This window comes from Hyla sarda, chromosome 8 (assembly GCF_029499605.1).
Source record: "Hyla sarda isolate aHylSar1 chromosome 8, aHylSar1.hap1, whole genome shotgun sequence".
NCBI lineage: Eukaryota > Metazoa > Chordata > Amphibia > Anura > Hylidae > Hyla > Hyla sarda.
The window spans coordinates 133,142,239-133,157,452 of NC_079196.1; the positions used below are offsets into that span (position 1 = coordinate 133,142,239).

Genomic DNA, 15,214 nt, shown 5'->3' on the forward strand with positions numbered 1-15,214 from the left:
CCCCCTAAGACATACGACGCATGCAGGTTATTAGTACCCAGATGCATAACTTTACATTTATCCACATTGAACCTCATTTGCCAAGTAGATGCCCAGTCTATCCAAGTCATCTTGTAACCTATACACCTCCTCTATAGACTGTACCATGCTACAAAGCTTGGTGTCATCTGCAAAGATAGAAACAGAGCTGTTAATGCCATCCTCTATATCATTGATAAATAAATTAAACAACAGCGGTCCCAGTACAGAACCTTGGGGTACACCACTAATTACCGGGGACCAATCAGAGTACGAATCATTGACCACCACTCTCGGGGTACGATCCATGAGCCAGTGTTCAATCCAGTTACAAACTAAAATTTCCAAACCCAAAGACCTTAACTTACCTGTCAGACGTCTATGAGGGACAGTATCAAATGCTTTAGCAAAATCCAGAAACATTATATCCACAGCCATTCCTCTGTCAAGGCTTCTACTCACCTCTTCATAAAAGCAAATTAGATTGGTTTGACAACTTCTATCCTTAGTAAACCCATGCTGGTTATCACTTATAATACAATTATCCCCTATGTATTCATGTATGTAATCCCTTATAAGTCCTTCAAACAATTTACCCACAATGAACATTAAACTTACCGGTCTATAGTTTCCTGGGGAAGACCTAGAGCCCTTTTTAAAGATTGGCACCACATTCGCCTTGCGCCAGTCCCTTGGCACAATACCAGACACCAGTGAATCTCTAAATATCATGAACAGGGGTACAGATATTACTGAACTTACCTCTCTAAGAACTCTTGGGTGCAATCCATCTGGCCCTGGAGATTTGCTTACATTTATATTACTTAACCCCTTAAGGACCAAGGCCGTACAGGTACGCCTTTGCTCCCTGGTACTTAAGGACCAAGGGCGTACCTGTACGCCCGTGGGAATTTCGGTCCCCGCCGGGCGGGGATCGGGCCAGGGTGACTGTTGATATCTATCAGCAGGCACCCCGCGCAAATGCCCAGGGGGGTCATTAGACCTCCCCATGTCGGCGATCGGCGCAAATCGCAAGTGAATTCACACCCGGAATAGAAGGGGGATCACGGGTGTCCTAGACACCCACGATCCCCCTGTAGCGATAGGAGTGAGGTGGCAGGGTTGCCACCCCTCCTATCTCTGCTATTGGTGGTCTAGACGCGACCACCAATAGCAGATCCGGGGCGGAGGGGTTTACTTTCGGTTTCCCCGTTCTGCCCACCCACAATAGGCGGGGCAGGACGGGGAAACCGACAGGGACCGGCGCCGAAGATCCACTTACCCATCGGCGATGGCAGCGGGCGACGATCAGCGGCGGCAGCGGGCGACGATCGGCGGAAGAAGAGAACCGCGACACAGCTCCCTGGATCCAACGGAAGCCGGTGAGTTACTCAGCAACATCTGGAGGGCTACAGTCTGAGACCACTATAGTGGTCTCTAAACTGTAACCCTCCAGATGTTGGAAAACTACAACTCCCAGCATGCCCAGAGAGCTGTTTAGGCTTGCTGGGAGTTGCAGTTTTGCAACAGCTGGAGGTCTACAGTTTGAGACCACTGCAAAGTGATCTCTATACTGTGCACCTCCAGATCTTGCAAAACTACAACTCCCAGCCTGCCCAGACAGCAGTTTGCTGTCTGGGCATGCTGGGAGTTGTAGTTTTGCAACAACTGGAAGTCCACAGTTTGGAGACCACTGTGCAGTGGTCTCTAAACTATAGCTCTCCAGATGTTGCAAAACTGCAACTCCCAGCATGCCTAAACAGCAAACAGCTGTCTCTGCATGCTGGGAGTTGTAGTTGCGATCCCTCCAGCTGTTGCATAACTACATCTCCCAGCATGCCTTTCGGCGATCAGTACATGCTGGGAGTTGAAGTTTTGCAACAGCTGGAGGCACACTGGTTGGAAAATACTGAGTTAGGTAACAGAACTGAAGGTTTTCCAACCAGTGTGCCTCCAGCTGTTGCAAAAGTACAACTAACAGCATACACGGTCTGTCAGTACATGCTGGGAGTTGTAGTTTTGAAACAGTTGGAGGTTTGCCCCCCCCATGTGAATGTACAGGGTACATTCACACTGGCGGGTTTACAGTAAGTTTTCTGCTTCAAGTATGAGCTGCAGCAAATTTTTCACCGCAGCGCAAACTCCTAGCGGTAAATTCACTGTAAACCCGCCAGTGTGAACGTACCCTAAAAACACTACACTACACTAACACATAATAAAGAGTAAAACACTACATTTACACCCCCTTACACTGTCCCCCTAATAAAAATAAAAAACGTATTGTACGGCAGTGTTTCCAAAACAGAGCCTCCAGCTGTTGCAAAACAACAACTCCCAGCATTTCCGGACAGCCACTAACTGTCCAGGCATGCTGGGAGTTTAGCAACAGCTGGAGGCACCCTGTTTGGGAATCACTGGCGTAGAATACCCCTATGTCCACCCCTGTGCAATCCCTAATTTAGTCCTCAAATGCGCATGGCGCTCTCTCACTTCAGAGCCCTGTCGTATTTCAAGGAAACAGTTTAGTGCCACATATGGGGTATCTCCCTACTCGGGAGAAATTGCACTACTAATTTTGGGGGCTTTTTTTCCTTTTACCCCTTATGAAAAAGAAAAGTTGGGGTCTACACCAGCCTGTTAGTGTAAAAAAAAATTTTTTTTTACACTAACATGCTGGTGTTGTCCTTTACTTTTTATTTTCACAGGAGGTAAAAGGAAAAAAAGACCCCCAAAATTTGTAACGCAATTTCTCCTGAGTACGGAAATACCCCATATGTGGGCGTAAAAAGCTCTGCGGACGCACAATAAGGCTCAGGAGTGAGAGTGCACCATGTACATTTGAGGCCTAAATTGCTGATTTGCACAGGGGTGGCTGATTTTACAGCGGTTCTGACATAAACCCCAAAAAATAAATACGCACATGTGACCCCATTTTGGAAACGACACCCCTCACGGAACGTAACAAGGGGTATAGTGAGCCTAAACACCCCACAGGTGTTTGACAAATTTTCATTAAAGTTGGATGGGAAAATGAAAAAACAAATATGTTTTCACTAAAATGCTGGTGTCACCCTAAATTTTTCATTTTCACAAGGGAAAATAAATAAAAGCCCCCCAAAATTTGTAACCCAATTTCTTCTGAGTAAGAGCATACCCCATATGTGGATGTAAAGTGCTCTATGGGATTTTGAAGAGAAAATTTGTCCGGAATTGAAGGCCACTTGTGTTTACAAAGCCCCCATGGTACCAGAACAATGGACCCCCCCCCATATGTGACCCCATTTTGAAAACTACACCCCTCAAGTAATGTAATAAGGGGTACAGTGAGCATTTACGCACCACAGGTGTCTGACAGATTTTTGGAACAGTGATCCGTGAAAATGAATAATTTAATTTTCCATTTGCACAGCCCACTTTTCCAAAGATCTATCAAACGCCAGTGGGTGTAAATGCTCACTGCACCACTTATTAAATTCTGTGAGGGGTGTAGTTTCCAAAATGGGGTCACATGTGGGGGGGGTCCACTCTTCTGGCACCACGGGGGGCTTTGTAAATGCGCATGGCCCCTGACTACCATTCCAAACGAATTATCTTTCCAAAAGCTCAATGGTGCTCCTCCTCTTCTAAGCATTGTAGTTCGCCCGTAGTGCACTTCAGGTCCACTTATGGGGTACCTCCATACTCAGAAGAGATGGGGTTACAAATTTTGGGGGGTATTTTCTGCTTTTAACCCTTGCAAAAATGTTAAATTTGGGGGGAAACACATTTTAGTGAAAAAAAAAATGTATATTTTTTTACATATGCAAAAGTCGTGAAACCTGTGTGGGGTATTAAGGCTCACTTTATTCCTTGTTACGTTCCTTAAGGGGTCTGGTTTCCAAAATGGTAGGCCATGTGTTTTTTTTTTTTTTTTTTTTGCTGTTCTGGCACCATAGGGGCTTCCTAAATGCGACATGCCCCCCGAGCAAAATTTGCTCTCAAAAAGTCAAATATCACTCCTTCCCTTCTGAGCATTGTAGTTTGCCCGTAATGCACTTCATGCCAACTTATGGGGTGCCTCCATACTCAGAAGAGATGGGGTTACAAATTTTGGGGGGTATTTTCTGCTACTAACCCTTGCAAAAATGTGAAATTTGAGGGGGAACACACATTTTAGTGAAAACAATTTTTTTTTTTTACATATGCAAAAGTCGTGAAACACCTGTGGGGTATTAAGGCTCACTTTATTCCTTGTTACGTTCCCCAAGGGGTCTAGTTTCCAAATGGTATGCCATGTGGGTTATTTTTGCTGTTCTGGCACCATAGGGGCTTCCTAAATGCAACATGCCCCCCAAAAACCATTTCTGAAAAACGTACTCTCCAAAATCCCCTTGTCGCTCCTTCGCTTCTAAGTATACATTTTCTCCTTTTACCCCTTGTAAAAATTCAAAAATTGGGTTTACAAGAACATGCGAGTGTAAAAAATAAAGATTGTGAATTTTCTCCTTCATTTTGCTGCTATTCCTGTGAAACACCTAAAGGGTTAAAACACTTACTGATTGTCATTTTGAATACTTTGGGGGGTGTAGTTTTTATAATGGTGTCATTTGTGGGGTATTTCTAATGGGAAGACCCTTCAAATCCACTTCAAACCTGAACTGGTCTCTGAAAAAAAGCGAGGTTCAAAATTTTTTGAAAAATTGGAAAAGTAATGCTGAACTTTGAAACCCTCTGGTGTCTTCCAAAAGTAAAAACTTGTCAATTTTATGATGCAAACATAAAGTAGACATATTGGAAATGTGAATAAAAAAAAAATATTTTGAATATCCATTTTCCTTACAAGCAGAAAGCTTCAAAGTTAGAAAAATGCAAAATTTTCTAATTTTTCATCAAATTTGGGGATTTTTCACCAAGAAAGGATGCAAGTTACCACAACATTTTTCCACTATGTTAAAGTAGAATATGTCACGAAAAAACAATCTCGGAATCAGATTAATAACTAAAAGCATTCCAGAGTTATTAATGTTTAAAGTGACAGTGGTCAGATGTGTAAAAAACGCTCTGGTCCTAAGGTGTAAAATGGCCTGGTCCTTAAGGGGTTAACTTACCTTGTACCATCTCTACATTAAGCCAGTTCAGTACATTACTTGATGTGTTACCAGCACTGACCTGTCCAATGTCAGCTCCTTCTTCCTTAGTATATACAGAACTAAAGAACCCATTCAGTAGCTCCGCTTTCTCTTTATCGCCTGTGACAACCTCCCCATTATCATTATTAAGGGGTCCTACATGCTCTGTCCTTGGTTTTTTTGTATTTTTATTTCTAAAAAAATATTTAGGATTAGTTTTGCTTTCTTTGGCCACCTATCCCTCATTTAGAATTTTTGCTGTTTTTATTACATTTTTACAGATTTTATTAAGCTCTTTGTACTGTTTAAATGTTATAGCTGACCCATCAGATTTGTATTTTTTGAAGGCTATTTTTTTGTTGTTTATTGCTCTTTTAACATCATTTGTCAGCCATGTAGGATTTAGTTTTAATCATTTATATTTGTTCCCCTTTGGTATATATTTAGCTGTATAGTTATTTAGAGTTGATTTAAAGATGTCCCATTTACCTTCTGTATCAGTATTTGAGAACACCTCCCCCCAGTCTATATCCTGTAGTGCAGCCCTCAGCCCAGGGAAGTTTGCCTTTTTAAAGTTATATGTTTTTGCCTTCCCCGCCTGTCTTTGTTTTCTACATTTTAAGTCAAAAGTAACTATATTGTGGTCGCTATTACCAAGGTTTTCCCTCACAGTTACATTACCAACCAGCTCTGCGTTCCTGGAAACGATCAGATCCAACAAGCCATCACTTCTTGTTGGGTCCTCCACAAACTGGTCCATGAAATTATCCTGCAATAAATTTAGGAATTGTCGCCCCTTTGTAGTTTTAGCCAACCCCGGACCCCAATCTATATCTGGATAGTTAAAATCTCCCATTATTACCACTGTACCTGCCCGGGCGGCCCTCTATTTGTTTATGCAACCGACCTTCTATCTCTTCAGTGATATTAGGGGGTCTGTAGATTACACCAAGTATTATTTTTTCAGTATTTCCCTCATTTTGTAATTCTACCCACAGTGATTCCACATTCTCAGAAACATCACTATGGCATCGTTCACACTGACTTTCATACCTCTTCTTACATACAGATAGACTCCACCACCTTTTCTGTTCATTCTATCTTTGTGAAACAATGTAAACCCCTGCAGATTGACAGCCCAGTCATGCGAGGAGTCCAGCCATGTCTCAGTGACCCCAACTATATCAATATGTTCCTCCAGTATCAAGGCCTCAAGCTCCCCAATTTTATGTGCTAGGTTTCTGGCATTTGTGAACATACACTTTACATTTCTATCCTTTATGTTATTGGGGTTAATGGGATTCAAGGGTGTAAGTTTTATTTTCCTATGAAGACTATTCCTATTAACTATTCTAACCCCTCCCTCCGCTCCACCCCAGGTACATTTATAATTCCCACCTCTCTATCTACACTATCTTCCCCCTCTTTGCTGTAGGTTCCCTCCCCCCAAGTCCCTAGTTTAAACACTCCTCCACCCTTCTAGCCATCTTCTCCCCAAGCACAGCTGCACCCTCCCCATTGAGGTGCAGCCTGTCCCTACGGTAGAGCCGGTAACCAACAGCAAAGTCAGCCCAGTTCTCCATGAACCCAAACCCTTCCTTCCTACACCAGCTTCTGAGCCACTTGTTTACCTCCCTGATCTCCCGCTGCCTCTCTGCTGTGGCTCGTGGTACTGGTAGTATTTCAGAAAATACTACCTTGGATGTCCTTGCCTTAAACTTGCGGCCTAAGTCCCTGAAATCATTTTTAAGGACACTCCACCTATCTCTTACTTTGTCATTGGTGCCAGTATGTACCATGACTGCTGGGTCCTCACAGCCCCGCCCAGCAACCTGTCAACCCGATCCGCGATGTGCCGAACTCGTGCGCCAGGCAGACAACACACTGTTCGGCTATCCCGGTCTTTGTGACAGATCGCCCTGTCTGTCCCCCTAATAATTGAGTCCCCCACCACTAGTACCTGTCTGGCCTGCCCTGTACTCCTCCTTCCCTACTTACTGGAGCAGACACCCCCCTGGCGGTCAGAGGCAGTATCCTGCTGCAGTTCTGCTAGCTCTGTAATGGCATCCCCCTCATCTGCCAAGTAGGCATACTTTTTGGGGTGTGCCAGTACAGGACTAGCTGCCAAACACTGAAATCCTTTATGCCGCACATTTATAAATTTGAACATACGCATTATTCTACGCTATAACTTAATACTGTATGTACTATGAAAGTGAACATGCTATAAATGCTAATGTACCGTATGCATATCATGGATGTAATGAAGGAACAAACTTATGAATGTATGAAGCTGTGATTCTATGAGCTTTGCATCCCGTACATGTTAACAAGAACATTTCACACTAAGAAGGCTATGAACGTATGTACCCCTAATGCATGGAAGCATGGAATTACATATGCTGCTGTACCCATGAACATTTTATGTATATTATATATATGTATATACATATATATATATATATATATATATATATATAAAAAGAAAAATTGAGGGAACCGGCACTGTACAATGGGACTTAAAGTCCAGATCGGGTGCTCAGCCTTCGCAGGTTCAAACTCCAAACCCTTCTTAAACAACTCCAAAAAAGGAAAGCGGCACTCCAATGGCAGAAAAAAGGTGTATTTATTCACCCATCAAGTCAAATGCGACGTTTCAGCCTCACAATGAAGCCTTTCTCATGCTTGAGAAAGGCTTCATTGTGAGGCTGAAACGTCGCATTTGACTTGATGGGTGAATAAATACACCTTTTTTCTGCCATTGGAGTGCCGCTTTCCTTTTTTGGAGTTATATATATATATATATATATTTGTTTATTTATCTTTTATTACATAGAAACATAGAATGTGTCGGCGGATAAGAACCATTTGGCCCATCTAGTCAGCCCAATAATCTTTTTTTTTTTTATTCAATCTTTTTATTAAGTTTTGAACAATATGTCAGCAGTCAAAATGTCAAATAATAGGCCGTAGTGTGGGCCCTAAACAAAGCAAACATAATACAGTAAGTAATAAACATAGTACATATGGTGTACAGGAGGGAGTATTCAGTCCGCAGTGTGGACAGTCATCCAGTATTGGTGTAAAGGAAGGACAAATCAACATCAGTGAAGATAGACAAAGTATTTTGAAAGGAAACTATCTCCATATGAATGCAAGGAAAATAGAAAAGAATTAAAAAAAAAATAAAAAACTAAATGTATTTTCGCCTACTTGGGCGAACCCAAAAAGATATTTAACCACAGTGTGTGTCGACACGGGGTGTGTGGAAGTGTATATCAGGAAGCCACCCTTCAATCGGGTTTCAAGTGCGGACAATGGGGGCTGGACAGCCAGGAAGACCAATGTTTCAAAAAAGATTTATATTGCGAGTGTACGAGTGCAAATGTTCTCTCATATCCACATGACAGATTAACAACATTAATTAGCTCTATGAGTTCAGGTATTAGGTCAGATTTCCAGCGCCTAGTTATCAGGAGCTTGGCTGACATCAAAATATGGGCAGTAAGTTTATGGAAGGTAAATGGGACACGATCCAAGTTTAAAAGGAGAATAGCTAGAGAGGGGGTCAGCTGAAAACCTGGTCCTAAAAATCTCTGCAGCAAACTAGTTACTTCTCTCCAAAATGGCGTAAGCTTAGGGCATCCCCATAGGATATGCAGCAAAGTGCCCTCCCGCCCACATCCGCGCCAGCACAATTTAGAACATTCTGGGTTAATGTGGTGTAGCCTGGAGGGGGTAAAGTACCATCTAAAAATCAATTTTAGTACCGCTTCTCTGTGGTTTGTAGAGCGAAACATTGTTTTCACAAGACCTATAGCGGACATCCATTGGTCCGTTGTGAAGGATTCTCCCAACTCTTTTTCTCACTTGTCCATATATGGAAGTTTTGCTAGGTCTGTTCTACCATTAAGTAGGTTGTAGAACACATTAATCCCCTTTTTAGATGGTGCCGTAATCTGGAAGAAATGCATTATCCTAGATGGAATTAGTAGGCCACGACTAAATTTAGCAGTAAGGAGGCTTCTAATTTGTAGGCTTTTATAAAAGTCAGATCGGGGTATACCATATGTCCGTTGTAGATATGGGAAATGTACAGTATCATAGGAATCAAGCAAGTCGCCGAGGAAGTTTATTCCCCTCTCTGACCATGAGCTCAATGATAAATCTGGGATAAAATGGGTCAGGAAATCTACGGGTACATCCTTCAATCGACACAACCTTTTAGGTAAGGGCTGAGCCAAAAACTGTCTCCACACTCTATCCGAGAGATTAACCGAGGTTAAGTGAGTTGGGGGAGGAGGGGGAGAGAGGGAGGGATCTACAGTCTGGACAAGAAGGCGAGCTCTAAGGGAAAGTGGGGCAGAGCCTTCCTTTTCAATGTCGACCCAGTATTTGTCGGGATTGTATGACCACCAGTATAGGAGTTGATCTAAAATACATGCTTTGTGATAGTCCTCTAAATGTGGGAAACCCAGTCCTCCAGCATCAGAATGAGCGGTCATAAGTTTACGGGCTACCCTAGGTTTCCTACCTGCCCAGACATAGTGATAAACAGCTCGATTTAAGGAGGTAAAGTAAGAACCTGGGATAGAGATGGGCAGGGTTCTAAATAGATAGAGTAGCTTTGGGAGGAGAAGCATCTTGAATGCCGCCAGACGACCCAACCAAGAAGTAAGCTGTGTAGAATAGGAGAGAAGAGAGGTCATGAGAGAGGTGGCCAGGGGAGGGAAGTTCGTACGGAAAGTGTTTTTGGAAGGGACGGTAAGTTGTATGCCTAGATAGGAGATAGATTCCAGCTGCCAGTCTAGTGTGAAATGGCGTTTAAGAGAGTCAATTGCTGGTTGTTGTAAGTTGACAGGTAAAATTTGAGACTTTGTGGTATTAAGCTTATAGTGTGAGATTTTGCTAAAGTCGTCCAGGAGGGCAAAAAGGTGGGGAAGGGAAGTCGGGACGTCCGTCAAGGTCAGAATAATGTCATCCGCGAACAGTGCCACTTTATGGTTCCTTTTACCTACAGAAATTCCACGAATGTCGGGATGGGTTCTTATTGCCTGAGCTAGGGGTTCAACGGAAAGGACAAACAGTAGGGGGGAGAACGGACATCCCTGCCGTGTACCATTCGACAGAGTAAACTGGTCGGACAGTGCCCCATTTGCAAAAACCATGTCAGCCGGATTGGAGTATAGCGCTTTAATTGCGGTAAGAATGGTGCCAGAAAAGCCAAAGGCCTCCAAGGTGGAAAAAGCATACTGCCAGTTCACTCTGTCAAATGCTTTTTCAGCATCGAGGGTTAAGAAAGCTGCAGGGAGATGAAGATGTTCACAGTGTTGTATAAGGGATAGGATTCTTCTGGTGTTATCAGGACCTTGTCGTCCAGCTATGAAGCCAACCTGGTCGGCATCAATGAGAGAGGGGAGCAAGGGCATGAGTCTAGATGCCAAGATTTTAGCGTAAACCTTGATGTCTCCATTGAGTAAGGAAATAGGCCTGTAGCTAGAGGTATCGTCTGGGGGTTTACCAGGTTTGGAGATAGTTGTTATTAAAGCTGTCAGCATCTCTTGGGGAAGGGAGCCCGTGGTCATAGCCAAGTTAAACACAGTCATCAAGTGAGGGGCAAGGATGTCAGAGTATTTTCTGAAATATTCATTAGGGAGTCCGTCAGGTCCGGGGGCTTTATGTGAGGGTAACGATTTAATGGCTGTCACAACTTCTTGCAGGGAGATAGGAGAATTAAGTGTTTGCAGTGCGGAGTCAGAGAGCCGAGGTAGAGAGACAGACTGAAGAAAGGAGTCAATGGAGAATTCAGTCGGTTGGATCGTCTGGGGGTCAAGACGCAGATTACATAGGTTTTTGTAGTAGTCTCTAAAGGCATTAGCAATGTCTCTGGGTGACAATACGGTATTTTTAGTGGTAGGGTGAACCATAGATGCTATTCTACTTTTTCTCGTCGGGGGTTTGAGTGTCTTGGCAAGTAAGGAACCGGGCTTATTGTTCTGGGTATAGAATTTGAATCTAGATTTACGTAGGTCTTTTTCAAACCGGTATAAGAGAAGTTGGCACAGTTTCGTACGGGCAGACACTAGTCGAGAGAAAATATCAGAGCTGGGGTTCGATTTATGGAGAGCTTCCAGCACAGCGACCCCGTCAAGCGCTTCTTGTAAGTCTCTGGCTCTCTGCTTTTTGAGCGTAGATCCAAGGCGGATAAAATCGCCCCTTATGACTGCCTTATGGGCCAGCCACAAAGTCGTCGGGGTGATATCAGAGGATTGGTTGAGGCTAAAGTATTCCAGAAGAGAGCTCTCTATTACTTTGCTATGTGAAGAATGGGCTATAATATGAGAATTCGCTCTCCAAACGAAGTCGCTATGCTGGGGCTTAGAGTCTGTGAGTGAGAGGAGCGTAGGAGCGTGGTCGGACCACGTCAGCTCCCCAATCTCTGAGTGTTCAAGTCTATCTAGGAGACCCCTTGATATCAGAATCAAATTAATCCTCGAGTACGTGTGGAATCGAGGGGAAAAATAGGTATAATCTCGCTCCGACGCATGAGACATACGCCAAGCATCAAAGTAATCATATCTAGTGAGGATGTCTCCCAGACAGAAAGAACGCTTACCACCTATTTTGGAGAGGTCCATAGATGGATTAGGCACCGAGTTAAAGTCTCCACACAAGATAACCTCTCCCACTTGGACCTCCGTGATCAAGTTAAACACTTTCTTTAAGAATCTACTCTGTTTGTTGTTAGGAGCGTATATATTCACAATGGTATAAGGGACATGGTTAACGTAGCACAGTAAGATGATAAAGCGGCTGTGAGGATCTATTATCTGTTTGGAGATAGAGACTGCCAGATCATCCCTAAAAGCAACTAGAACGCCTCTCTTTTTCTTGTCCAAGGTAGAGGACACTATGGTTGAGAACCTCCTGTGACGCAAAGTAGGGGGACTTTTAGAGGAGATATGTGTCTCTTGCAGGCACAATAGCGTAGTATCTCGCCTCTCCACTTCACGCCACATGAAGTATCTTTTTTGTGGGCTATTAAGCCCGTTAACATTCATGGACAGCAGGCGAATGCTCATGCTGGCCACTAGGAGAAATGTGGAGGTGACCAGGAGGGGGAGTATAATGTAAGTCTGACCAAGCATCTGGAGGTACAATCAGGGGTGACACACACTAACCTGTGATTCAGTGGAGGAGTCGACACACACTGGGCGTACAAAGTTGGTAGTTAAAAACCCGACTTGGCTCTATGAGCCACAGACGGGGATGTCACACAATTGCTCCTACTAAAACCAAAAAAGGAGCATTAGAACAACAAATACAAAGAGGAAATAAAATAAGAAAAATAAAAAATGTAAAAAAAAATGGCAAGAAATCAAGATAGTCAAACAGTAATAGAAAAGTGCGGTGTATAGATGGTATAGACACCGGTACAGTGGGTGTGGAAAATAAAGTCACTAACTGGTCAAGGGAATTGCTAACAGCCATTCCACCGGGTTAAGATAACATACTAATAGGAGAGTAATCATAGTACTGGAAAGAAAGTCACTCTGGATCCTTTCTAATGGGAGAGCCGGAACGAGGAGACGGAAGCTCATCTTGATCAGGCAGCATACCCCAATCCTTGAGGATGGATAGTCCCATTTCAGCATTCGGCAAGGCGTGGACTTTTCCCTGTCTGTTGATCAAAATCTTCGCAGGGAAGCCCCATCTGTAGGGAACACCTAGGTTGTGGAGAGTTTCAGTCAGAGGGCCGAAACTACGCCTAGCTTGCAGCGTAGCCGCGGAGAGGTCTGCAAAGAGTTTAATATCTTCATAAGGATCAGCAAGAACCTTGTGTCTGCGAGAGTATTGCAAAAGTAGATCCTTGGTTTGAAAGAACGTGAACCTAGCAAGGACATCTCTTGGCAGTTCATCAGGAAGGGATCTCGGCTTGGCTACCCTGTGTGCCCTATCTATGCTATACTCGTAATCCTCCAAATCAGGGAGCAGTTGTTTAGTAAGTTGCTTCACATATTTAACAAGCTGGGACCCAGGTATGCTTCCAGGGATGCCCCTGAACTTCACATTATTACGCCTATTGCGGTCTTCTGAATCAATCATTTTGGCGTGCAGGGAATCAACCTTCTCATCTAAGGCATTATGGGCATCTTGCAACTCATTGTGGGCTTCTGCAAAGGAGGTAAGTTTAGTCTCAGTGTGGCACATTTTCTGCTCCAAGATAGAGGTAGAGGCTTGCAGTGGGTTTAACAGCTTGCTAAAGTCCGTCTGCAAAGAGCTACGCAGGGCCTGCAGCATTTCTTTAAGCATAGTGTCAGAGACAGCTGCATCACTTGTTTTCAGAGAGGAGAACTTATCATTATCAGTCTCTGGAGCAAGAGACTGAGGAGGCCCTAGGTCTCCGTCGGGGGCAATCAGACGGGGTCTCTGCTTCTGAGGACTAACCTGAGGAGATGACAGAGTGTTTTCAGCAGCGGCGCTCCACGTATCGCAGGCCTGCGAGGAGTCATCAGTATGTGCTTCTAGCACTGGTTCTCCGCTCGATCGCCTCGCTGCTTCAAAACAGGTAGGTGGTGGTGAGCTCCAGTGCTGCGGCATCTCGAACGATAAGGACTGGTTGACCTTAGTGGAAGGAAGCGACTGGTAAGGGCTCCGCACAATCTCCGAGCCGTCTCCCTCACCTTGCTTCTTCTGCCTCCGTCTTCCCGCCGCGCTTCTAGCATCGCGTGCAGCGGCGCCATCTTGGGTCTGAGTGCGGGCGGAGCCCTCAGAGTGAAAATAGCTCGTTAGAGTCTGTATACCTCCTTTATGGAAGTTTCTTTTCCTGCCCGGAGTCGCCATGAAGGCTGAGACAGCCACAGAAGTAGGAATGAAGTCGCTGGCAGGTGAAAAATGCTTATTTCCCCGGTGTTACAGCAGGAGCTCTGTATTCAAGCAGCCATCTAGTCCGGCGACCAAGCCACGCCCTCAGCCCAATAATCTGAATACTATGAATAGTCCCTGGCCCTATCTTATATGAAAGATATGTTTATGCTTATCCCATGCATGTTTAAACTCCTTCACTGTATTTGCAGCGACCACTTCTGCAGGAAGGCTATTCCATGCATCCACTACTCTCTCAGTAAAGTAATACTTCCTGATATTACTTTTAAACCTTTGCTCCTCTAATTTAAAACTATGTCCTCTTGTGGTAGTTTTTCTTCTTTTAAATATGCTCTCCTCCTTTACCATGTTGATTCCCTTTATGTATTTAAAAGTCTCTATCATATCCCCTCTGTCTCTTCTTTCTTCCAAGCTATACATGTTAAGGTCCTTTAACCTTTCCTGGTACGTTTTATCCTGCAATCCATGTACTAGTTTAGTAGCTCTTCTTTGAACTCTCTCTAGAGTATCTATATCCTTCTGGAGATACGGCCTCCAGTACTGCGCACAATACTCCAATTGAGGTCTCACCAGTGTTCTGTACAGCGGCATGAGCACTTCTCTCTTTCTACTGCTTATACCTCTCCCTATACATCCAAGCATTCTGCTAGCATTTCCTGCTGCTCTATTACATTGTCTTCCTACCTTTAAGTCTTCTGAAATAATTACTCCTAAATCCCTCTCCTCAGATACTGAGGTCAGGGCTGTGTCAATGTATTCAATGTATTCTGCCTGAGGGTTTTTACGCCCCAGGTGCATTATCTTGCTTTTATCCACATTAAATTTCAGTTGCCAGAGTTCTGACCATTCTTCTAGTTTGCCTAAATCCTTTTCCATTTGGCGGATCCCTCCAGGAACATCAACCCTGTTACATATCTTTGTGTCATCAGCAAAAAGACATACCTTACCATCGAGACCTTCTGTAATATCGCTAATGAAGATATTAAACAATATTGGTCCCAGAACAGATCCCTGAGGTATCCCACTGGTGACAAGACCTTGCTCTGAATATTCTCCATTGACTACAGCCCTCTGTTGTCTGTTACTCAGCCACTGCCTAATCCACTCAACAATATTGGAGTCCAAGCTCACTGACTGTAGTTTATTGATAAGTATTCTATGTGGGACAGTGTCAAAAGCCTTACTAAAATCTAGATATCAAG

At 43.9% G+C, this 15,214-nt stretch overlaps 1 protein-coding gene across 3 annotated transcripts in view; it reads left to right on the forward strand.

Moving 5' to 3' along the window:
- The window catches only part of LOC130284872 (glutaminase kidney isoform, mitochondrial-like), a 1,293,621-nt gene that overhangs the window by 598,409 nt on the left and 679,998 nt on the right, over positions 1-15,214 (forward strand). The window lies entirely within an intron of this gene.